Source organism: Dipodomys spectabilis, unplaced genomic scaffold (assembly GCF_019054845.1).
Source record: "Dipodomys spectabilis isolate Male_0828 unplaced genomic scaffold, ASM1905484v1 ptg000492l, whole genome shotgun sequence".
In the NCBI taxonomy this organism is placed as follows: Eukaryota; Metazoa; Chordata; class Mammalia; order Rodentia; family Heteromyidae; genus Dipodomys; species Dipodomys spectabilis.
The window spans coordinates 472,358-497,927 of NW_024871169.1; the positions used below are offsets into that span (position 1 = coordinate 472,358).

A 25,570-nucleotide genomic window follows, 5' to 3' on the forward strand; every position below is an offset into this window, starting at 1 on the left:
CTCGACCAACAAAAGAAAGTCAAAACCCATACAGAGAATGGTGCTCATGGAAAACTGCAAACCATTAAGTATGACCACATCTCAGTATCCCCTTCCTTCCCCTCCGTCCACCTTCCAGCCTAGACCATTTTAGCAGAGTGTTGTCACTCTTAGATCCTTAGAGATGGGCTTGGTAGCTAAGACAGAAGGGCTGATACCTACCCTGGGAGTCACAGACGAAGGAAAGGGCTGTAAGGATAGGCTGAGCTGAGCCCCTGTGATGCTCTAGGTTAGAAATACCAACTCCTAACACTTCCAATCATATTGATGTCTCACCTTATATGTTTTCCCAGGAGTAATTACTTAGAACAACTACAGTAGAATCTGGATTTTAAATTTTTAATTGCTCAGAAAATATTTAGTTTAATGGACTGGATATTACAATGATGCAAGTGAGGACTGGAGGCCTGAGTCAAATCCTAACGAGTGCAGGTCCCTGTGCTCAATCCCCCAACATTGCCACAAAAAATGGTGCAGTTAAAAAGCAAATATTGCGATGAAAAGGATTCTTAAAAGAACTCATATTTCAGGCACTAGTCATTCAAGACTGTAATTCTAGGTACTCACAATGCGGTGATGTGCAGAACTTGATTTCAAGCTAGCCTGGGCAAGAAAGTCTGAAAGTCTTTTGTCCAATTAAGCAGATAAAAGGCTGGAAGTGTCACTGTGGCTCAAGTAGTAGAGTGTTTTCCTTACCAAGAGGAGCCCAGGGACAGCACCCAGGCCCTGAGTTCAAGCCCAAAGTTAGATGAGAGAAAGAGAGAGAGAGAGAGAGAAAGAAGGAAAGAGGAAGAAAGAAAGAAGGGAGGGAGGGAGGAAGGGATGGAAGAAGGAAGGAAGGAAGGAAGGAAGGAAGGAAGGAAGGAAGGAAGGAAGGAAGGAAGGAAGGAAGGAAGGAAGGAAGGAAGGAAGGGCACTAGAAATTTCCCAGTCCAGCTGATTCTCTGAGTTTGATTATGGCTTTATCAGGCTTTTGCAGTCTCTCTAGCTCTAAAACTTTCTTGATGGATTCACTGCAATATGTGTGTGTGTGCAATTCCATCCATATCTTTTTGATTTGATGACTGTTTTCAGAAATCCTCTCAAGTTGTATATGTGTGATGCCTAATTGTAGCAGCATGTGTCTGCTTTATTGCCCTTAATACAACATAGATTTTGCTCTGGTTCTGATTATGTGATTTTTTTAAATTTTTATTAATTTTTTTATTGTGAAAACACTGTACAGAGGGGTTACAATTACATGGGCAAGATAATGAGTACATTTCTTATCAAGCATTGTAGCCTCCTCCTTTGTTTCCCCTTCCCATCCCTTCTCAGCCTCCCACCGACCCCCTCCCCCCCACCTAACTGATTGAAGATCTCCTCTACATTTATTTGTGTCCATTGTGATTCCAGGTATACTGCTGGGTGTGTTCCCAAATGCATACATCTCACTACACGTCCGTATTTTCACTATTTATATTTATTTACTATGTCAAGGCCTCTTACATGCTAGGATAACACTTTAACACTGAGCCACATACACAGCTACTTTTTAAAGATAGAGTTACATTGGGTTGCCACAGCTACACTAGGAATTGCAATCCTCTTTCCTTAGCCTTTGACCTCAGTCTCCTAGAGCTGGGCTTAGAGAGTGCCAGACCTACAGTGTGAAATCTCTTCCAAGGACCTCTATTTTGACACACAGCTCACTGTGCCCAAGACTGACCTGACTCTGGTCACTGGACATTGCTTGGGGGTAAGTATGTGTCTTATGTTATTCTGACTTTAGGGTAGTAACTTTATGATTCACTGAAATCTTGAGTATTCTGTGTGTGTATATGTAGAACCTGTTCACTGTCCTTGAGTTTATTTTGCTCAAAGTGAGTGCTCTACTACTTAACTAAGTTCCATATCGAGCTGTTTTTGAGGAGGCATTCCAACCACGATCATATCTTAGCCTCTTGAGTAGCTACAATTGCAGGGATGAGCCAGAGTCCCCCACAACCCCCAACCAAAGCTTGGTTTTCATTATCTATGTCTATATTGCTAAATGATTACTATGATTTTGAAACCATCTAGAGAGTAAGAATGCCTCATTCTTTTTTCTTTTTATTGCCAGTACTGGTGCTTGAAATAAAGGCAGGGGAGCTGATAAGAGGCTTGAGGGACCAGACCTGGCCATTATACCATTAATAGTCTTGGGAATACAGTTTAAAGTAAGGCAAGACAGGAAATTCCTCAGATTTAAGCAAAAAAAAAAAAAAAAAAGCTGACAGTGAATCTCTAGCTCAAGTATTATGTTATACTGGCACTCGATGGTTAGATCCAGAGAAGCCACATTTTGAGAGGTCAAACTGGAAGTCTTTACTAGAAGGCCAATGACTGCAGGTGCACCTGTGATCCAACAACCAGCAGCCTAGAAAGTAGCTTACACAAAGCTTTTAAAGGCCAAAAACACTTGATGGGGTGGGGGACCAAACTAACAAAAGCATGTTTCTAGAAGCAAAGCAAACCATCTAGGGGAAATATCAGGGGCAAGAAAAGCAAACCATCTAGGGCTGAACAGCAAGACACACCTGCATGTTATCTGGAGCAGAGCTCTCCTGGGGCTAAACAACATGATGCATCTGCAATTCAAAGAATGACCTATATTACCTTTTAGGGTTTTCAGAAAAGCCCCCAACACTCATGAAGGCACCAGGATGGTGGGAAGGACAGATTGTGGTTATTTTAATCCAATATCCATATTTCAGTTATATCATTAGTCTTGAGTGAAAAAGCTAAGCATCATCACCTAGGACTTTGTTTCAATCCCATGTACCAGAACACACACACACAAATGGAAGCTATGTGGTATTATGAGTCCCAAGGAGACAGCAGTGAAGGACAAAGAGGCTTCAGTCTTCCTACCCCAGGGGTTCAACAGCACCTGTGAGGCCCAGTTGTTCACACTTCACTCACAGTTAAGATGCAGAAGAGTAAGACCTCCCACCACACCCAGACCCTCCGGTTTTGGTCCCACTGCATTATTCATGGCGGAGCCATGAGGTCAGTTTCAGGGGCTACGTGTGTCAGGTATGCAGGATGACAGAGGGGCTGAGTCATGGAGAAAGAGGTCCTCTGAATCTCCCTTACCCTGAGCCCACAGACTATTTCTGTTCCTGCACTAGTATTCCTTATGGCTTTGACCTTGTGTGCCACCCGGATGACATGACATCTCCATGGAATTCTGCCAGTGAGCGGGCAGCCATGGAGCCTGTGTGATGGGGCAGGCAGGGGGAGAGGCACTTCTTGTGTCTGATGTTCTCATAGCAGCCTTGGACTTTAGCTTTCAGGTGGGACCCTGACAAAGGAGGGATTTCACATGGTCAGGAGCCCTCAAGAGAGAAAGTCAAGCATATTACCCGAGTGAGTTTGCGTACTGTTTTAACCCCCGTATCTGTGAGAATTGTGGGGATCAGAGAGTCAGGTAGAATGGGGATCAGAATGGACAGGGTTGGGGAACAGAGATGGTCAGATTGCTGGGGAGGATATGTTTACAGGGAAGAGAGGCATGGATACAGGTGGGGAGAGATGTGTGGATGATGTGATACAGAGGGGAGCCTAAGCAGCCAGCTGGAAGAAGAGGCAGGGGCGAGCAGCATGTTTGGGAGATGGCAGAATGGGTGAGAGCAGAGAAGGAAAGCTTGGCTAATCACACAGCACCCTAGTATATGCCAGTTGAATGCCTGGAAGAAGGCTGTTTAGGGGATGTCACTGTGATTGAACATCTGGGCCACGTCCAGAACTTTCAGAATGACAGTTCCATGAGCTGTAAACCTTAGTCTCTCCTAACCTAGGATGTAGGCTATGGCCAATGTGTCCATGAGACCATGTACTTCATGTAGAGAGAGACTCATGGTCACCTATGGATACTTCATCTTCTCCAATGAGTATGGGTAGGGTCAGGGCTGGAGGCTGGGACAAGAGCCTCTGAACTCCTTCCTTCCCACACCTTGGACTCATCAGTTTACAGGAGAGGATACAGGTGAGTCTCCTGTGTAGATTTCTGTCATGGTGAGGGTGGGTTTGGGGGTGTCAGTCCTTGTATTGGTCTCATATCCGGAATGCCATGTCTCTTCTCCCATGTCCAGATTGTTCGCTGGAGGCGATGGTCCACGTGGACAACTAGCAGGACCTGCTCAGCCACTGGGTTTTCCCAGCCACCCTGCTTGTCTTGGCCCTATCTCTGTCAATTTTGCTGATCCCAGAGAGGCAGGGCATGAGGAGGCCCAGGGAGGTGGGTCCAGGATTAGGTGAATAGACAACCAGGACATGGTTGTTTGGATGTATGTTGGAGATCTGAGGGGCTGGATGGGGAAGGAGGTTGCAGGAATGGGCACACAGGAAGATGGAGTTTTCTGAAGAACAGAGAAGGAAAAAATTGGTGTTCTTACAGAAAAGCTGGGGATGGTAGGAGATGGAGGCTCAGCGCGTAATAGCACTAATTTAGATGGAGGGAAGGGGTACAGATGGGTGGCTAGACAGAAGGGACATGCAGAAGTGGTGAATCTGAAGATAGAAGCATAGATAGAATGAGGAAACAAGATGAGGCTGGATATGGTAATACATGTCTGTATTCCCAACAGTCAGGACGCTGAGGCAGGAGGCTCTTAAGTTTGAGGAAAAGCTGATCTCCAAAACAGCCTGTCTCAAAAAATGAAGGGCTGAGGGGATAGGGTTGGGGGAGAGGCAATCATGGTCAAAGTACATTATACATGAAAATGGAATAATGGAACCTCTTAAAATGGGTTCAAAAGGAGGAGATAAAGAAAGAAACAGAGGATTCTGTACGCCAACCAGCCCACCAGCCCACCGTGCCCATTACGGAGTGATGGATGAGAACGTGAAGTTCATCATGGAGAACACGGACCTGGCGGTGGCCAATTCTATTCGAAGAGTCTTCATCGCCCAGGTACCCATAATAGCCATCGACTGGGTTCAGATTGATGCCAATTCTTCTGTCTTTATGATGAGTTCATTACTCTCAGGCTTGGACTAATTCCACTCACCGGTGATGACATCGTGGACAAGCTGCAATACTCTCGGGACTGTACATGTGAGGAGTGCTGCCCCGAGTGCTCAGTGGAGTTCACTCTGGATGTGCGGTGTAATGAAGACCAGACACGACACGTCACATCCCGAGACCTCATCTCCAAGAGCCCCCGGGTCATTCCGGTGCCATCCCAGAACCGCAATAACGACCCCAATGACTACGTGGAGCAGGATGACATCCTCATCGTCAAGCTGAGGAAGGGCCAGGAGCTGAGACTTCAAGCCTATGCCAAAAACGGCCTGGACAAGGAACATGCCAAGTGGAACCCCACTGCAGGGGTGGCTTTTGAATATGACGCAGACCATGCCCCGAGGCACACAGTTTACCCCAAACCTGAGGAATGGCCAAAGAGTGAGTACTCAAAGCTGGTCGAGGATGAGTCACAGGCTCATGACCCCAATGGCAAGCCTGAGAGGTTTTACTACAACGTGGAGTCCTGCGGCTCTCTGAGACCTGAAACCATTGTCCTCTCAGCCCTCTCTGAATTGAAGAAGCTGAGTGATTTACAGACTCAATTAAGCCATGAGCTCCAGAGTGATGTACTTACTATACACTAGCAGCAGCTCACCTGTGTCAGCAAAGGCTGAGTTTGAGACAGACCATGGCTGGGTTTCAGGTTTCTCCTGAGCCCCTGTAGTTTCTACGCTCTGGACTGCTTGCTACTGCTCAAACTCTGGGTAGTCATCAGTACCAGCAAGAAGCAGGTTACAGGTAGAATACCAGAATACTTTTTTTGGTGGTTGTTTTGGGCCCTTGGTTTTTTGAGGCAGGTTCTTACCCTGTAGGCTATATTGGTCTCAAACATATGACCAGAGGTTTGCACCACCACATCTGGCTAGGCAGACAGACGGCTTTCTACTTTCCCATTTGCCTAGCCCTGCTAAGGATTGCCAGTAGAGCTCTTCATAACCCAGCACATCTCTCGCATCCATCCCTTCCATCCAGTTTCCTAGTAACACCACTAGGGGGACATGCTGCTTCTCTGTGCAGACCACTGAGCTGGAATTCTCTCATGATCATTCCAGCTCTTTGCTTCCAAAGGAAGGAATTTTCACAGCTGTACGTTAGTTTCCTGGTGTTAGGATCAGAGCCCGTGCCAGCTCCTTTCCCCAAGGGACTTCAGATTCCTGGGTGTCTGTAATTTGAGAAGTAACCCTTTAGGAATAGCATTAGACATCCCCCTCTTCCCCCAATTAGGTATGCTGGGTTTTTTGTGGTTTTTTTTTTCCTGCCCTTGGGTTATGAGTTCATTCAGTGTCAGCAGTCTGACCACTTGGCTTGGGTGTTTGGTGGGGAGAAACAAGAGCGAAAGCCACCCCCTACATATCCCATCAGTAAAGGCTCTGAGAGGAGCACATGGGCAGCAGTACACTGGGCAGCCTGGAGAAACCTAAGAGACTGGTGCAGAGGAAGGGAGACTTACTGATTAGCAGTAGTTGTCTTTTTCAAAGTTTTTATTTTTGGCAATAAAGAGCATGACATAATCAAAAAAAAGAAAGAAAGAAATAGCTGTTTCAGGCAAAGACCCTGTACATATCATTAACACTTTGTACAATTACTAGAAAAATGTCAACAGGATATATATATATATATATATATATATATATATGTATATATGTATATGTATATAATGTGACATAAGTTGTTTTATGTCATTTCGCATTTTAGCAGATTAACTTTCTTAAGTGGGAGTAAATTCTCATTATTTTACATTTACTCTTTTGTCAAAAATATCTGCATACAAAAAAGTACAAGTGTCACATCTATTTTTCTTTTTGGGGGGGCAGGGTCCAGTCGTGCAGCCTGAACTCTGGGCCTGGGGACTGTCCCTCAGCTCTTTAGCTCAATTCTAGCGCTCTACCACTTGAGCCACAGTACCACTTCCGGCTTTCTTTTTCTTTTTGCTTATGTGGTGCTGAGGAATCGAACCCAGGACCTCAGGCATGCAAGGCAAGCGCTCTACCACTGAGCCACCTTCCCAGCCCTCACATCTATTTTTCTAGAATTGTGTTTTACTGTTCTGTATCTTTTGGTTTCCTGCTAGGAACAGTGGGTCATGCTTGTAATCCTAGCTATTCTGGATTCTCAGATTTGAAGATCATGACATATAAGTAGCCTGGTCTGGAAATTCCAGAAGGCTTTACCCTGTCCCTGAGTTTCTCTTGTTCAAATCTACTATTCTACAACTTCAGCAAGAGTTCCAGTTCTGTCTTTTTTGGTAGTTTGGTGGGGATAAGGGTCTTAGACACTGTCCTATCCAGACTGGCTTCCAATACTGATCCGCAAATCTCAGCCTCCTGGGCATTTTAGGATTACAAGTATGAGACGCTGGCCCCCAGCTAGAAGATTCTGATCTCTAATTTCCTACCGAAAAAGATGGCTCACGTGGTAAAGAAATAGACTTGAGGGGAAAAGCCTAAGGACAGGACTCAGGCTTATAGTTCAACCCCAACTCTAGTCACAAAAAGTATCCCCAGTTTCCTAGCAACAACAAAAATATCCTGCAAAGTTTAAAAATATGTAGCTCAGCATAGCACACTTAGCAAGCATGGACCCAGCTTGGGATTTAATCCTCAGGGACACGTGATAGAATATCAAGCACAAGAGACAGAAAAAGGATAAAGGCTGAAGTATGAAGCCATAGGAAGGATAAAGCTCTGATAGGCAGGTGGGAATGATTTTGACAGGAGGAAAGTAGAGCTAGTTAGATGGAGACAGAAGCAAGGCTTTGAGACCAGGAAGGACAGGTGCTGGTCTGATCAGGAGGCAGAAGTAGGCAGTGATGGGAGGGCCGATAGAACCAAAAGATTTTATCAGAGTATGAGGCAGGAAGCGCATTTAGACAATGTAAAAACCAATGGACAGTCAGATACTAGAGCCACAGTCTCCAGCCAAGAAAGCAGGGATTTCAGCCAAGTTAGAATTAAAGACATGGTAATGAAGACCAATGATAGTTGTGCAGGCCTATGATCCTAGTTACTCAGGGCACTGAGATGTGAGGATAATGGTTCAAAGCCAGCCCAGACAGGAATGGCCAAGAGACACTTCTCTCCAATTACACACACACACACACACACACACACACACACACACACACACACACACAATGACCTAGTTATGTTAAGGAGAGACAGCACAGGGTCCTCATCCCTGACATGCCTTTCTCTCACCACAGATCTGCACATTCCTGCTAGTTACAAGCTATGCCTCTTGTTCACTATATTCTTACTCCTAGTGTCTATGGTTACTGTTCTGGTCGTCTTCTACTCTTTATTGGGGCTATATTGGGGTTGTCAGTCAGTATCTCTCCTCCAAGTTCCCAAGCTGACCTCATTAGACCAGCCTTGTACCCACATTCAGGATGCATGCTGTTCCTTCTTGTCCTCAGGCTCCACCTAAGCCACAGGCCTCATCCGCCTCTACCATTGTCTGATACCTGATTTGGTGGAGCCCCTTTTTACCTAGCCTAATAATCAGATGAGCATCCCATGGGTAGGGCCAGGGAAAGACAAAATGTTCAGAGGGACTGCTGGTTCTCAGATGCCTGGACTTCCTGAAACATTCTCAAGATGAGATTGTGGGGGTGAGCGGAAGGATGAAGCCAGGAATAAGAGTGGATGGTCTTGGGAAAAAGAACATTCTCTTGGGATTGAGCACCAGCAGGGTCTAGGACACTGGAAGAGGCAGAGGAACTGGGGGTGGATCTTAGTGGCAGCATCATTTTCTGGCATGCATGACCACTTGGGTCCCAACCCTAACACTGCAAAAGGGGATGGGCTACATAGAGGGAAGATTCTTCAGACAGATGAAGGGGAACTCTTGTGAAGAGAGGTAGAAGCATTTTGATAATGGAGGACTGAGGAAAGTGCTGACTTATAGGAAGAGAGGCCCAGGGGCAGTGGTCATACTTGTAGTCCCCTGATATGTGGGAGGTTTAAGTAGAAGGATCTTGGTCTGAAGCTGGTCTAGGTTAAATGTGTTATTCTACCTAAAAAATGACTAAAAAGAAAAAAGGATGAGGACATGACGCAGGTGGTAGAGCATCTTTGTCACAAATGTTCGACCCAGAGCCCAGACTACAATACTAATAATAAAATTTTAAAAGTAGAAGATGGAGCACAGAGGAGAGGCGGGAATGCATGGAACACTCTTGAGGGCCAGGTGCCAGGTTAAGATTTCAGGAGTTGTCTCATGAGGAGTCCCTGACAGCCCCATCTTATGCTCCTCTCTCCTGCAGGCCAGTTCTTTGGCACCCTCAACATCCACCTCAGGACCATCAACGTGGGCTTCCTGCTTACCAAGTAGGTTGGAGGTCAAAGCCACAGTTTTGGTGGAGAGACAATTTGAACAATGAAGTGCACTCTCTTCACCTACTCTATGCCCGTGAGCATGAGCCTATATGTCTAGGGGAACTGAACATTTTCCTGAACTCCTTCTATGGAGTGGTGACCCTAGTCCCAATCCCAACCCCAAACGCCATGAGAAATCAAAAGGGAGGGGGAGACTTTAGGGGTCCTCACCCACCCCAGTTCCTATTCCACTACTGGCCCAAATGGCTGCTCAGGAAGTCCCTGAAGTAAACAGAAAGAACAAAAATGCTGTTTTAGATCACTGTTCTCAGTCTTCTGATCTTTGTTAAAATTGTCTTAGAGAAACCTTTCTGAGGATAAGTAGAGGTAAACTAAGATCCTAAGTAGGGCTTTGTTCACTCATTTCTCTCCTTCAGTGAATTGATACAGCAACTTGGAGCTTGTTTAGGGGCAGCTTGCAGATTGAGCAATGAAATTTCCAGATGTTGGAGACACAGCATTAAATAGAGCTGACAAGACTAGGAACTAATAGCTCATGCCTGTAATCCTAGCTTCCTAGGAGGCTCACATCTGGGAATAACAACTCCAGCCCAGGCAGGAAAGACCATGAGACTCTCATTTCCAAGTAGGTGTGTCAAAATAGAGGATCTGGGAGGAGAGTTTACACTGTAGGTCTGGCACTCTTTAAGTCCAGCTCTAGGAGACTGAGGTCAAAGGCTAAAGAAAGAGGATTGCAATTCCTAGTGTAGCTGTGGCAACCCAATGTAACCCTATCCTAAAAAAAAAGCTGTGCATGTGGCTCATGGTAGAGTTCCTGCCTAGCATGGAAGAGGTCCTGGCCTAGTAAACAAATACAAATAAGTCAAAGTACAGAGGTGGAGTGAGATGTATGCATTTCAGAACACACACAGCAGCACACCTGGAGTCACAAAGGACACCATCCTGATAGGAGATTTCCGATCAATCACATAACCAGAAGCAGAAAGAAAAGACAAATACTGCTACATTTAGGCATCACACACACACAACTTGAGAGGATTTGTGAGATCAGTCATCAAATCAAAGGAGGCATCTACTTGCCAAGTTTTGTGGGAACTAGAGATGAAAAGCATTTATCTTTGCCTCTATCTCTGTCTCTATCTATGCTTTATTTGCAATAGGGTTTGCATATTTTGAAATGAACTTTGGCTAATCAGAATTAATATTGAATGGGTATAAATGGTAATATTAGACTTGATAACAATTCTAGATAACTTTGAAACAATTTAGATGGCTTATTCTGGAAGACAGTTCGATTAACATGGTTCTAATACATGTATATATTTTCTGATTAGAACCATGTTAATTGTATATACACATATATACATACATATATACATACATATATATATATACATGATGCTTTAAAGATGGAAAATGTTGATATAAAGATACAATATTAAGATTCTGTAGAAGAATAAATATATGTATATTCACAGAATAAATATATGTAAAGTCAACCACTTTGGAAATTGAATCTTCTTTATTTGAAGATTATCTCACATAAATACTATTCTGGCACAGATGTATGTTACATGACAATTTGTACCACAATTAGAGATCAGAGATGAGGTTTTATATTTAAGTAAATGTGCAATGACTCTTGAAATTTAAGTCAAAGAGTTGATTCATCCATGTGCTTTTAAAAATATTTATTGAAATTCTTTACTTGAGGACCCAAGAGAAGATCATTGCATACATGTTTCAAGGAGTCATTTACATATTTCTATGTAACTATTTACATATTTATATGTAGCAATTTCTCTGTTACTATAGATTCTCCAATATTATGGAGAATATTATATCGCTTTCATTAATCATGTGACTATACTTAATCCTTAATAAAAATTCTAGAAATTCTGATAAAAAAAATCAAAAAGAGTTGGGTGGGGGCTGGGAATGTGGCTTAGTGGTAGAGTGCTTGCCTAGCATGCATGAAGCCCTCGGCTCAACTCCTGAGTGCCATATAAACAGACAAAGCCAGAAGTCCTGCTCTGGCTCAAATGGTGGAGTGCTAGCCTTGTGCAAAGGAAGCTAAGGAACAGTGCCCAGGCCGTGAGTTCAAGCCCCAGGACTGGCAAAAATAAGGGAGATGGATGGAATTGAAAACACACACACACACACACACACACACACACACACACACACACACACACAGAGCAGTGAAGCCATCAACAAAGTTTTAGAGCTAGAGAGACTGCAAAAGCCTGATGAGTGCCAAATCAAACTCAGAGAATCAGCTGGACTAGGAAATATCCAGTGCCTAAGTGTCACAGACATATGTTTAGAATGATAGTATATAGGACACAGCTGTCACACATCATATGTCTAGCAAGGGAGAATCGACTACTACAAAAGCCACAGAGCGAAGCCCAGATGTTACAAATTTACAGCTAATGGAACAGACATTCTCTGTGTGTCTATCTCTCTGTGTGTGTCTCTCTGTGTGTGTCTGTCTCTGTCTCTCTCTCCCTCTCTACATCTTTACCCTCTCTCTCTCTCTCTCTCACACACACACACACACACACACACACACACACACACACACACACAATGTATCAGCTACAAAGGAAACTCTGGATCCATTTCAAGCCAGAATCAGCCAGAACACCATTCCCAGAATTAGCACATAGGCTACAGGCCTGCTAGAATCAGCAAGAGTCCCAGATACTGTAGACATTTATCATTCACAGGACTCACCATATGTCCACTCCAAGCCTTCAAACAGAACTGCTAAGCAGGAGTGACCCTTGTCTGCTATCCTAGTAATTCTGAAGGCTGGGATCTGAGAATCATGGTTTAAACACAGCCTAGACAGGAGAATTGCTAAGACACTTTTCTCTAGTTAACTACCAAAAACCCAAAAGTGGAGTTGTGCCCCTGACGTCTTTCTTTCTTTTTTTCTTTTTTCTTTCTTTCTTTTTAATTTTTTCTTTCTTTCTTTCTTTCTTTCTTTCTTTCTTTCTTTCTTTCTTTCTTTCTTTCTTTCTTTCTTTCTTTCTTTCTTTCCTTCCTTCCTTCCTTCCTTCCTTCCTCCTTCCTTCCTTCCTTCCTTCCTTCCTTTCCCTTCCTCCCTCCTCCTCCTCCTCCTCGTTCTTCTTCCCCCCCCCATGTCTCTCTCTTTCTTTTGTTCTATCTTTCCATCTTTGAGCTTGAACTTGGGCCTGGGCTCCATTTGCTCAAGGCTAACACTCTACCACTTGAGCCACAGTGCTACTTCTGGCTTTTTCTGTGTTTAATGGGACATAGGAATCTCACAGACTTTCCTGCCCAAGGCTGGTTTGAAACCAAGATCTTCACATCACAGTCTTGTGAGTAGCTATGATTATAGTCTTCGGTCAATACTGACTGAATTATAAGACATCTTGAAGGAGGCTCAGTGGTTGAGTGCTTACCTTGTATGCATGAGGCCCTGGGTTCAATTCGTTAGCACCACATGAGCAGAAAAAGCCAGAAGTAGCACTGTGGCTCAAGTGGTAGAGCACTAGCCTTGAGCTAAAGAGCTGAGGGACAGTGCCCAGGCCCAGAGTTCAGGCCCACGACTGACAAAAAAAAGAAAGAAAAAACAGAATCCTTTTCATCACAATATTTCCTTTTTAACTACATAATTCTTTTTAAAATCTTTTTTTTGCAATACTGGGGTTTGAACTTGGGGTCTTGCACACATTAGGATGTGACTCAGGCCTCCATTCCTCACTTGCATCCCTGTAATTTCCAGTCCATTGAACTGAGTATTTTCTGAGCAATAAAAATGTTTAAATCCAGATTCTGTGTAGTTTTTCTAAGTAACTATTCTCTTCTGGAAAAAAAAAGATATATGTTATATTTCGAATCATTAGGAGTTGGTATTTCTATCCTACAGTGCCCAGGGACACATCTCAGCCTATCTTATGTCTCTTTCATTAATCTATGACACCGAGGGAAGGTAGTAGCACTTCTATCTTAGCTACCAAGCCCATCTCTAAGAATCAAGGAGTGACAGCACTCTGTTACAATTGCCTAGGCTGCAAGATGGATGGAGGGGAAGGAAGGAGATACTGAGATGTAGTCATACTTAATGGCCTGCAGTTATCCGTGAGCACCATTCCCTGTATAGGGTTTAACTTTCTTTTGTTGGTCCAGGGATATAAATTTAGGACCGTGAGCTCACCAGGCCAGTAGCACCCTACCTCTTGAGCTATTTATTTCCCAGATAGCATCTCCCACATTTGGCAAGCAGGCTGCTGAGATCTTGCTACCTCTTGCTCTGGAGTATCTAGGATTACAAAGGTGATAAAAATAGGCCCACATTAAAAGAAAACTTAAATAGGATGCTCAAACTTTTTAACGTTTTGGCAAGACTTTGGCTGATTAACATTTTATTCACGTGTGATGGCTACCAAACTGGATTTTTAAAAAAATTTTTATTATGAAAATACCTTACAGAGGGGTTACAATTGCATGGGCAAGGTAATGAGTACATTTCTTATCAAGCATTGTTTCCTCCTCCTTGGTTTCCCCTTCCCATCCCTTCCCATCTCCCCCACCCCACACCCCCCACCAAAGTTGTAAAGTTCATTTTTCAACATAACGATTTGTACATCTCATTGTTGCAATAGGTCCACCTGTAACCCTATTGAAACAATTTGTTTTTGCCCTTCCCCTCCACAAATTATCCAAGACTCCACATAGACTTCCCCTATGACCCAGCAATCACACTTTTGGGCATTTACCCAAATGATCACAAACAAGACCATACTAAAGCTACCAGCACAACTATTTTTACTGCAGCATTATTTACCATAGCTAAGATATGGAACCAACCTATATGCCCCTCAGATGAATGGATCAAGAAAATGTGGTATATATACACAATGGAATTCTATGCCTCCATCAGAAAGAATGACATTGCCCCATTTGTTAGGAAATGGAAAGACTTGGAAAAAATTATATTAAGGGAAGTAAGCCAGGCCCAAAGAAACATAGGTCCCATGATTTCCCTTATTTGCAATAACTAGTATATGTCTGAGACAACCAAACTGGGTCCTCTTGATATCTGCTTCCCAAATAGCTGGGATTATACATGAACCCTTGTGCAGCTCACAGGTAGAAATAGGCAACTGCATGAACTATGCATCAGAAGGTATGTTTAACTCCGTAGGAGAGTGTGTGATTAGAATGCACAACAATGTATGTGGGTTCTGTCTCCAACATTACGAATGTCAGGCGGCCTTTCAGAGCTTACATTTAGTGCATAAAGAACCCAAAATGTGCCGGACACTGATGCTCACACTTGGAATCCTAGCTACTCAGGAGGCTGAGGTCTGAGGTTGGGGTTTGAAATTAGCCCAGGTTCAAGTCCAGGAGGCTCTTACCTCCAAGTAATTATCAGGAAGCCAGAAGAGAGCTGGGTACAGGTGGCTCCTGCCTGCAATCCTATCTGTGCAGAAGGCTGAGATCTGAGGATCTTAGATCAAGCTAGCCTGGGCAGGAAAGTCCATGAGATTCTTATCTCCAGTTAATCACCTAAAGCTTGAAGTAGAGTTGGGGTTCACCTAGTAGAGCACTAGTCTTGGACAAAAAAAGCTCAAGAGACATTTCCCCATATGTTAGGAAATGGAAAAACATGGAAAAAATTATATTAAATGAAGTAAGCCAGGCCCAAAGAAACATAGGTCCCATGGTTTCCCTTATTTGCAATAAATAGTATATGTCTGAGACAAGCAGAAATGGTCAAATAAGTTGATGTTAGGTGAAATGAACCCCAAGATAAGGCCTTAAATGGTTTTTCTTTCTTGCTATTGTGTCTAACATATTTTTTTTAATTTTATTTTATTTTATTTGAGAACATACTGTACAGAGGGGTTACAATTACATGGGCAGGATAATGCATACATTTCTTACCAAGCATTGCAGCCTCCTCCTTTGTTTACCCTTCACCTCCCTTCCCAGCCTCCCCCCTCCCCCCCACCCAATCATACCCCCCCTCCCCCACCCCCACCGACATTGTAAAGCTGGTTTTGACATGACATTCTGTAATTCTCATTGTTGCAACAGGTCCACCTGAATCCTTAAACGACTTGTTTGTCCCCGTCTCCTCCACATGTTATACTGACATCAAATATAGTGAAAGCGGGGGTTACACTGTGGGGGAGGGACATACAAAGCAACAAAGAAATACTCTTATAAATGCGTTAGAAACACATGCATGAAAGAAACAAAAACATTAAAATACATATTTGAGGGTTTGTTTTCCTAACATCACATTCTCTGACTTTTTCCGCTTGACTCATACCTATACTAGATATTGCAAATAAGGGAAACCATGGGACCTATGTTTCTTTGGGCCTGGCTTACTTCACTTAATATAATTTTTTCCAAGCCGTGTCTAACATATTTATAAGATGATTTCTTGTTGCTTTGTATGTCCCTCCCCCACAGTATAACCCCTGTTTTCAATGTATTTGATGTAGGTATAATTTGGGGAGGGGAAGGGAAAAAACAAATTGTTTAAATAGGAATACAAGTGGACCCATTGCAACAATGAGATATACAAGATGTTATGTCGAAAAATGAACTTTTCAACTGTGGTGGGGGGTTGGGAGGGAGCTGTGAGGGTAGGGATGGGAAGGGGAAACCAAGGAGGAGGAAACAATGCTTGATAAGAAATGTACTCATAGCCAGGCGCTGGTGGCTCACACCTGTAATCCTAGCTACTCAGGAGGCTGAGATCTGAGGATCGTGGTTCAAAGCCAGCCTGGGCAGGAGAGACCGTGAGACTCCTATCTCCAATAAACCACCAGAAAACCGGAAGTGGCGCTGTAGCTCAAGTGGTAGAGCGCTCGCCTTGAGCTGAAGAGCTGAGGGACAACGCCCAGGCCCAGAGTTCAAGCCCCACCACCGACAAAAAAAGAAATGTACTCATAACCTTGCTCATGTAATTGTAACCCCTCTGTAAGGCATTTTCACAATAAGAAATTATTTTTTAAAAAAGAAGCAGCTCAGGTACAGTACCCAAATCCTGATCCCAAGCTTCATGATCTGCACATACACACACACACACACACACACACACACACACACACACACACACGCATACACACACACACACACATTAAGTAGAGCTGTGGCTGTGAAAGTAGAGCTCAATCCTTGAGAAAGGGACCTAACAGACGTCTCCTAGACCCTAGTTCTAGCCCCAGTACCCACTCATAAAAAATGAAGAGCAAGCCAGGCACCGGTGGCTCAGGCCTGTAATCCTATCTACTCAGGAGGCTATCTGAGGGTCATGGTTCAAAGCCATCCCAGGCACAAAAGTCCAAGAGACTCTTTTGGGAGGGGTCCGGTCCTGGGGCCTGAACTCTGGGCCTGGGCACTGTCCCTCAGCTCTTCAGCTCAAGGCTAGCACTCTACCACGTGAGCTACAGGGCCACTTCCGGCTTTTTTCCTTATGTAGTGCTGAGGAATCGAACCCAGGGCCTCAGGCATGCAAGGCAACACTCTACCACTGAGCCATCTTCCCAGCCCTCCATGAGACTCTTATCGCCAACAAACCACTAGAAAACCGGAAGTGGCGCTGTGGCTCAAGCAGTATAGCATTTGCCTTGAGCTGAAGAGAGCAGGGACAGTGCCCAAGACCAGAGTTCAAGCTGCATGACCAACAAAAAAAAAAAAAAAAGGAAGAGCAAATTAGCTTGAGCATGGAGAAATACACATACACAGCACACAAAATAGTGGAGAAGGGCTGGGAAGGTGGCTCAGTGGTAGAGTGCTTGGCCTTGCATACATGAGGCCCTGGGTTCGATTGCTCAGCACCACATAAGCAGAAAAAGCTAGAAGTGGCACTGTGTCTCAAGTGGTAGAGCACTAGCCTTGAGCTGAAGAGCTGAGGGACAGTGCCCAGACCCAGAGTTCAGGCCCCATGACTGGCAAAAAAAAAATAATGGAGAAAAAGATTATGTATACACATTAAAATTATCCGGAAGTTCAGGGTTTTGGGGGTCACAGGTGTGATCCTTGCTATTTAAGGTTCTAAGATCTGAGGATCCCTTTTTGAGACTAGCCCAGGCAGGTAAGTACATAAGAAACCTATCTCCAATTTAGTAGAAAATTCCAGAAGTGGAGTTGTGGCTCAAATGGTATAGCACCAACTTTGAGTGAAAAACCTAAAGGACAGTGCCCATGTACAGAGTTCACACTCCACTACTGGCACAAAAAAATTAACTAGAGAGGACAAGTATGTGGCTCACACCTATAGCCTCAGCCCCTCAGAGACAAGAGATTAGGAGTTTCAATGTTAAAGGCCAGTGCAGGCAAGAAAGTTAGCATTGTGTCCATCTTGACAAATAAGCCTGGCACTGTGGGACAGACCTGTCATCCCAGGAGTGTGAGAAGACCAGCTGTGGAGGAGAGTGGTATAGTGCATGCTGCGTTCGTGCACGTGCACACACACACACACATGTGCACACACACACACACACACACACACACACACACACACACAGAGGAACCATCTTAAATAAGAAAGTAATTATCTGGATGGCTGGAGCTGGACCTGGGTGGTGGAATACTTAGCTATCATGTGTCACACTATGGAATCAGTCCCAACTTCAAAGCTAAAATCATTTAAATTAAAATTTATCTGAGATGATTAAAGGCATTTAAACTTGGGAAAGTCTCATAAAGGTCTCCATTTTACAGTAATACCTCTATTTCTTTTTTAACTAATTTGGGTGGCAAAAATCTGTGTTTTGTAATTCAGGCTTCTTGACAAGGCTGGTGTGCATTTGGTCCTTGATTACATACCCTAGTTTTCCTTACTCTTACTTGGATCTGCAAGGCTCATACCTACATCCGGGCCTTTACACGTGCTGCTCCCTGTGCCCGGCACATTCTTGACCTAGGTAAACATGGGGCATGCTCCTTCTGGCTTCTTGTGCCCTCCTATTGAGGCCATCCTAAGAAGCCTCTTTCCGCCTCCCCCACATCACAATCACTCATTTGTTTGTTCATCTCTATCTGAAATGGTATTTTCTCTCTCCTAAATCACATGCCAATCAGCTTTTTCTGAAAATAGCCAGCGAGTAAATAGCTCAGAATTTGCTGATCATGTAGGATTCATCTTCAGATTCATGAATAGTACTTGAATAAACAAGCTTGAGTTTCACAAACATTAGAAATAAGGTAAGGTTCACACGGAATAAGCCACAGGCTAAATTTACCCATGTGGGAGCACCATTGTCTGTTGCATTTTTTCAGGTTTAGCTTTTACTTTATCTTTTAGGGGTGTGTGTGTGAGAGAGAGGGAGAGAGAGAGAGAGAGAGAGAGAGAGAGAGAGAGAGAGAGAGGGAGAGAGAGGGGGAGAGAGAGAGAGAGAGAGAGAGAGAGAGAGAGAGAAATGTTGCTGGGGGGAGAAATGAAGGCTGGAGGTCTACCACTTCAGCAAAAACTCTACTTCCTAATTTTTTTGGGGGGTCCCGGCATGAGGCCTGAACTCTGGGCCTGGGCGCTGTCCCTCAGCTCTTCAGCTCTGGGCGCTGTCCCTCAGCTCTTCAGCTCAAGGCTAGCGCTCTACCACTTGAGCCACAGTGCCACTTCCAGCTTTTTTCTTTTTGCTTATGTGGTGCTGAGGAATGGAACCCAGGGCCTCAGGCATGCAAGGCAAGCGCCCTACCACTGAGCCACCTTCCCAGCCCCTACTTCCTAATTTTTTGCTGGTTAATTGAAGATGAAAGTAACATGGACTTTCCTGTCCAGCCTTTGAGTTGCCATTCTCATGTGGACCCTTCTGGGTATCTGAAGGACAGAAGTGAGTGAATAGAGTCCTAGTTGAGGCCTCAGTTTACCCTCGCCTATCTCAGACCAGCTCCCTAAAGATGTCTTTAACAATGATGAGAAGACTGACACCAGTGACTTCAAATAGAACTTTTATTATTTGCCGTCGTTTTAGGGAGCAGTCCTAACCAGCTATGGGGCCAAGAATCAGAGTAGGGACTGGGATGGGTGGAGATGCTTGAAGATTTGCCCTCCTTCTCCATTGTCCAGGGAGGTTGGGGCTATGATTGGGCGTAGTACAATTACTCCACTGAAGGGATTGGGGAAAACCAGAAAGACATTGGGCTGGTTAGGGCAATCTATTTCATTTAAGGGAATATTGCTTTGGCCTCTAGCCCAATTGATAAACAAAAAGCCCAGAGTGATGATCTCGAAGATGTCAAGGGTGTCAAAGTACAGGGCCTGCAGGTGGGAGAGAGAAAAGATGGGGTTGTCAGAGACTCCTTATTCAAGCGAAACCTGCGAAGACTCCTGAAACTCTCACCTGTCCCACCAGGTGTCTCATCCGTCCCTGACTCTCCTCTGTGATCCATCTCTTATTTACCCTGCTGGAGCACTATCTGCTCTGTCCCGTACAAGGCCATTGTTTTCTTTCTCCCAACACCATCCACCCTTTTTCCTGGCATCAGCTTTCCTCTAACCAATCCAACCCACCCATCCTGAGAATGCTCCAGATGTGTGTGTCCAAGCATCTGAGACCAAGCATTCACTCTGAACACTGCCTCTTTTCTCCAGCACTCACCCATAGGATACTCACTTAGTTGTTGGGCTAGGAAAAGGGGCTCCATCACTCAAGGCATGAGACAGTAGTAGAAGATGCTGGTGCCGACACTGGTGAGACTCGGTGTCTACTTGAAGCCTGGAGGACAAGAAGGGAGAGAAGTTAACCAAATTTGGATATAAACCCGACCCAATGAGGACAGCCTGGGAACTGGGATTGGAGATACTAACCAATAATTTCAAAGATACCTCCGATGGACGATATAAGACAATGAGAGCAACAATTAATGTCAGCAAAACCATGAAGACACCGATGAGAACTCGCAGCTTGTAGCGAGTAGGATGTGGATCTGTGGTGAGGAAAGGCAAGTCAGGGGGGAAGGCTCGTGTGCTGCCCTTCCTGAATGTGCTAAGAACTTTGTGCATGCATGTGTTCCTGTACTGGGGCTTGATTTCAGGGCCTGAGTACTGTCCCTGTGGATTTTTAGGCTCCTGGCTGTACTCTCCCACTTGAACTACAGATCCACTTTGAGCGCTCCGGTAGTTACTTGGAGGTAAGAACCTCACAGACTTTCCTGCCTGGGCTAGCTTTGAAGGGCAATCCTCAGATCCCAGCCCTGGAATAGGGAGGGTTTTAGGTTAGCCACCAGCACCAATTCCAGGAGCAGGCCTTTAATTCTACCCCCTCTGAAATCCCTGCTTTCTTCTCTGGAAGAGAAGTGGACTGTGGCTTCATCTTGTCTATCCATCTGTGCCTCCAGGAGAACAGGAGCAGACAAAGAGCTTTGTCTCCTCCCTCTGACAAGCTCTCTTCCTTTGTCTGCCCTTCCACAAATGTCTGAAATCCTTTCTTCCTCTCTCTGTTCACTCCTGCCTCCCCATCAGACCAGCACCTGTCTTTCTTCCTGGTCTCATCGCCTTCCCTCTTTCTCTATCTGACTAGCTCTACCTTCTTCCTGTCAAAATCATTCCCACCTACCCACCTGAGCCTCATCCTTCCTATGCCTCCCTACTTTGGCCTCCATCTTTTTCTACCATTTCTCAACATTTTTTCTTTTCCTTCTTTCCTTCCTTCCTTGTTTCCTACTTACCTTCCTTCCTTCCTTCCTTCCTTCCTTCCTTCCTTCCTTCCTTCCTTCCTTCCTTCCTTCCTTCCTTTCCTCCTTCCTTCCTTTTCTCTTTCCCTTCTTTCCTTCCCACCCATTCTCTCTCTTTTTCATTTGTGACACTGAGTATCAAATCCTCAGCTGGATTTTATTTTTTCTTTTGGGTTAGGAAACAAAATATATTTTTGATCCAGTACTGGGGCCTCAACTTGGGGCTGGAGTGCTGTGCTTTTAGTTGTATCCCTCAAGTTTGACTCTCTGCCACTTGAACCACAGCCTCACTTTCAGCGTTTCTTCAGCGGATAATTGAGATAAATGTCTCTTAGACATTCCTGCGCAGACTGACTTCAAACCATTATCTTCAGATCTTAGCCTAGCCCTGTTCCCTGAGCCTCTCTGCCCCACATTTTCTCTGGCAGACCATTGATATTTGCCTTCTCTGCTCATAAGAGAACTCTGCCTCCTGGTGTATCCATTCCTGCCTCCTCTTTCCATCCAGCCCCCCTCCCCCCAGAGCTCCAGTCTGTATCCAAGCAACCATGCCCCGGCTCTCTATTCATCCACCCCTGGCACCCAGCTCCCTGGGCCTCCTCACCCGCCACCCTCCCTGCCCCTGCAACCCAATACCTCTGGATTCAGCACCATTGGTGACTTCAGGCACAAGGCAGGCCACACATGGAGGTGCATCCAGAGGTTGAGCAGATCCTCCTCGCTGTATATATGGATCATTTACCCTCGTGTAAAACCTGGACATGGGAGAAAAGACATGGTATTCAGGATGTGATAGGAGTACGAGGATTGACACCCCAAAACCGACCCTGGAAGTGTCAGAAATGCACCCTGCCCTTGGGTATTGATGGGTCCAAGGTCTGAGAGGGAAGCAGCTCAGAGGCTCTCCTTCCAGCCCCCAGCCCAGGACCTAGCTGTACTCATTGGAGAAGATGAGGTATCCATAAGTGACCATGAGTCTCTACATGAAGAACATAAGCCTGAAGGACACATTGGCCATAGCTTACAGCCTGCACTGGGAGGGACTAAGGTCTACGAGTCAGGGAACTGTCATTCTGAGAGCCTTGGACTTGGCCTGAGTCTTCAATCCCAGCTCAGGCCTCTAGAGTTCCCTCCTTCCAGACTGGCATTCATCCTGTACACACGGAGGTGCTGTGTGGCTAGCCAATCCTCCCTTCTCTGCTAACCTCTCACCCTTTCCGCCCACCCCTAATATCTTCTCCTTCCATCTGAAAGTCCCCGCTGTCCCTCTGTGTCCCACCACCCTACTGTTTTATCCTTGCCTCACTCCCCATAAACGTATTCTTCCCCATCCAGCTAACCATCTCTGCTTCCCAGCGCTCTCCATAAAGATCCCCACTCCAGCTGATCCTCTGATCTCTGCTATTCTCACAGCTACTGGGCGTTAAAATAGTAGGCAAACTCACTGAGGCAGCATATTGTCCTTCATTCCCTGAGGGCTTCTGACCGACCGTCTGAAAGTACTCCTTAGTCAGGGTCTCTTGCCTGAATCTAAAGTTCTGAGGCTGCTATGGGAACCATCACACACAATGAGTGCCCCTCCCCTCCCAACTGGCTCATCACACAGGCCCCTTGGCTGCCCACTCACTGGCAGAGTTACATGTAGATGAGAGGTCATCAGTGGCACACAAGACCAAAGTCATAATGGGCACATTATGGGTATGACATTCTTCAGGAACAGAAACACTCCTTGGGGTTATGGTATGAGAGGCTCCTTCAGAGGACCTCTTTCCCCTTCTCTCAGCCACTCTGTCATTATCCCTATCACACATATGTAACCCTTGATGTCCACCGTGGGGCTCCACCATGAGTAATGCAGTGGAGACAAGTTCAGAGGGTCTGTGTGGTGGGAACTCCTACTCTCCTACATCTCTATTGTGAATCAACTGTGAACAACTGGGTTTCACAGGTGCTGTTGAGACCTTCGGATAGCAATACCTAATTACCTAATGTTCTTCACTACAAATCACAGCTGAGCCGTGTGTGCATGTGTGTGTGTGTGTGTGTGTGTGTGTGTGTGTGTGTGTGTGTGTGTGTGTGTGTGTGTGCTCGTACTGAGGCTTGAGCTCAGGGCCTGGGCACTGTCCCTTAGTTATTTTACTCAAGGGTAATGATATACCACTTGAGCTGGAGCTCCAGTTCTGGCCTTTACTTTTTCTTTTTCTTTCTTTGCGTTTTTTATGTTTTTCTTTTTCTGTTTTCTTTTGGTCAGTCATGGGGCTTGAACTCAGGGCCTGAGCTCTGTCCTTGAGCCTCTCTGTGCTCAAGGATATTGTTTTACTCTTTGAGCCACAGTGCCACTTCTGGCTTTTTCTGAGTAGTTTATTGGTGATAAGAGTCTCATGGACTTTCTTGCCTGGGCTGGCTTCCAACCATGATCCTCAGATCTCAGCCTGCTGAGTAGTCAGGATTACAGGCATGAGCCACCAGCACCCAGCCATTTCTGGCTTTTTCTTATTAATTGGAGATAAGAATCTCAGGACTTTCCTCCCTGGGCTTACTTTGACCTGGGATTCCCAGACCATTATAGCCACAATGGCCAGGCTATGGTGACTCATGTCTGTAATCAGTATCTGGCCTTGAGTTCAAGCCCCAGAATTGGCACTTACAAAAAAGAATTGGGCATTTTTAATCTCCAGATACTTTCAGAATCAAACCCATCATTTACCATATACACACAGATAATTTTAAAAAAGCAAGCTTTCAATTACAACTATCAGACCACAAACCAACTTCCTCAGAGTCAGACTGAGAAAATCAGACATGCAACATTCCAAAGCCAGGGACCAGAGTCAAGGACAGTAACACACACACACACACACACACACACACACACACCACAACCTCACATAATCATAGTTGTGTCAAAACAGACAGAGGAGATGAGAGGGAGTTCACACCTGTAGTTCCAGCCCGCTCTACATTAGCCATTGGGAGTCAGAGTTGTGAGACCAGGGAAGGAGGATTCTGAGTCCCAAGAAAACCTCAGGTATATAGTAAAACCTCAAATCAGAAAAAGGAGGATCTGGGCTGAGTGGTAGAGTGCTTGTCTCACATGCGAGAGGCCCTGGCATAGTACAAAACTATACATAAGTCAAACCATAGAGGGTTTGTGAGTTGTGTACGTTTGGAAACATCTGCATCAGCACATCTGGACTCCCAGTGGACACAGTGCAACAGATTCCACCATAGGATGGACCTAGAGTCAACCACAGGGTCAGAACAACAGCCAAACCTAAGCAAATGTAAATAGAACATTTGAGAGCCTGGGCACTGGTGGTTCATACCTGTACTCCTAGCTATTGAGAAGGCTGAGAGCTGAGAATCATGGTTCAGAGAGAGCCCAGGCAGAAAGTCTGTGAGACTCTTTTCTCCAATTAACCACCAAAAACCCAGAAGTGGATCTGGAGATCAAGTGGCAGAGCAGCAATGTTGCGTGAAAAGGCTAAAGAACAGCAACAGACCCTAAGATCATACCTAGAACTGGTACCAAAAAAGAATACTTGCGATTCAGGTAGGGATAGAGAGGTTGAAAGGCCAGCTAGGCCTCACAGGAGGAGTGGAGGATCTGAAAGTTACCCTTTGGGTCTATGTGCAGGAAAGGGCTGATAACCAGAGGAGTTCAGGTAGGATAATGCAAAGGTCACACGTGGCTGGAGTTGGTGGGAATACATGTAAGTGAAAAGATTCCTCTCTCGCTTCCTTCCAGTCTCCCCAGCACAGCACAGCCAGGGAGATCCCACCTCACCCCATCCTCTTTACCCTCTGATCCCACCCCCAGAGTCCTCACCCCAACATTGTGCACACACATGGCCAAGGCCACCACTACCACCCTGCAAGCCTGAATGGCCTCTTTGCCAGCTGCTCATAGGTCTGCATGCCTAGGGAGTAGCAGGAAGGAATGGGACCATGGGTTCAGGAAGTCAGGGTTGGGATAAGAAGTGGGAAGGTGGGTCTGAGTGCCTGGACTTGGGAAAGTGATAGAGGCTAGAAGTGAGGGTTCAGCAGTTAGGTGGAATTGGGGGGTAGAGTCTAGCATGTGCATGTAAGGAGTGGAAGTGAGGATGCAGGTTTGGAGCCAGAATGTGGATTCAGATCACAGAGGGGAAGAAACCTGGGATCGAGGCCAGTTGGAAGTGGGAACTGGGACTAGAGGAGTAGAGAGCCGAGGTAGGACCTCTGTGTTAAGGTGGCTTAAAGGCTTTGTGGACTCCCCCTTACCTCTAGATGTCATCATCTGCTCTTGGGGAAGCTCTCTGGAAACCAGATCCCATACTCTGAGGTGTAGTGTTTCACACCCTACAAATATGGGGTAAGAAACCCGAAAGTGGTGGTCTGAGGGCTATGGGAGTGGGCACACTCACAGCATCACGTGGCGTTCTAAGTCCAACACATGGGCTCCTGAGCAGACGTGGTCAGCTTGGACCTGTGCACC

General features: G+C 45.3%; 1 long non-coding RNA gene and 1 pseudogene across 1 annotated transcript; one reads left to right on the forward strand and one right to left on the reverse strand.

Annotated features, from left to right (window-relative positions):
* The first annotated feature begins 3,064 nt into the window (after nucleotides 1-3,064).
* Nucleotides 3,065-5,733, forward strand: LOC122098804 (annotated as a pseudogene).
* Nucleotides 5,734-19,393: 13,660 nt separating this feature from the next.
* LOC122098819 lies at nucleotides 19,394-21,837 on the reverse strand. The gene is made up of 4 exons (XR_006145810.1): nucleotides 21,733-21,837; nucleotides 20,231-20,349; nucleotides 20,037-20,138; nucleotides 19,394-19,681 (listed from the first exon to the last, which is right to left on the reverse strand). It is a non-coding gene; the product is annotated as an uncharacterized LOC122098819 (long non-coding RNA).
* Between the last annotated feature and the right edge of the window lie 3,733 nt (nucleotides 21,838-25,570).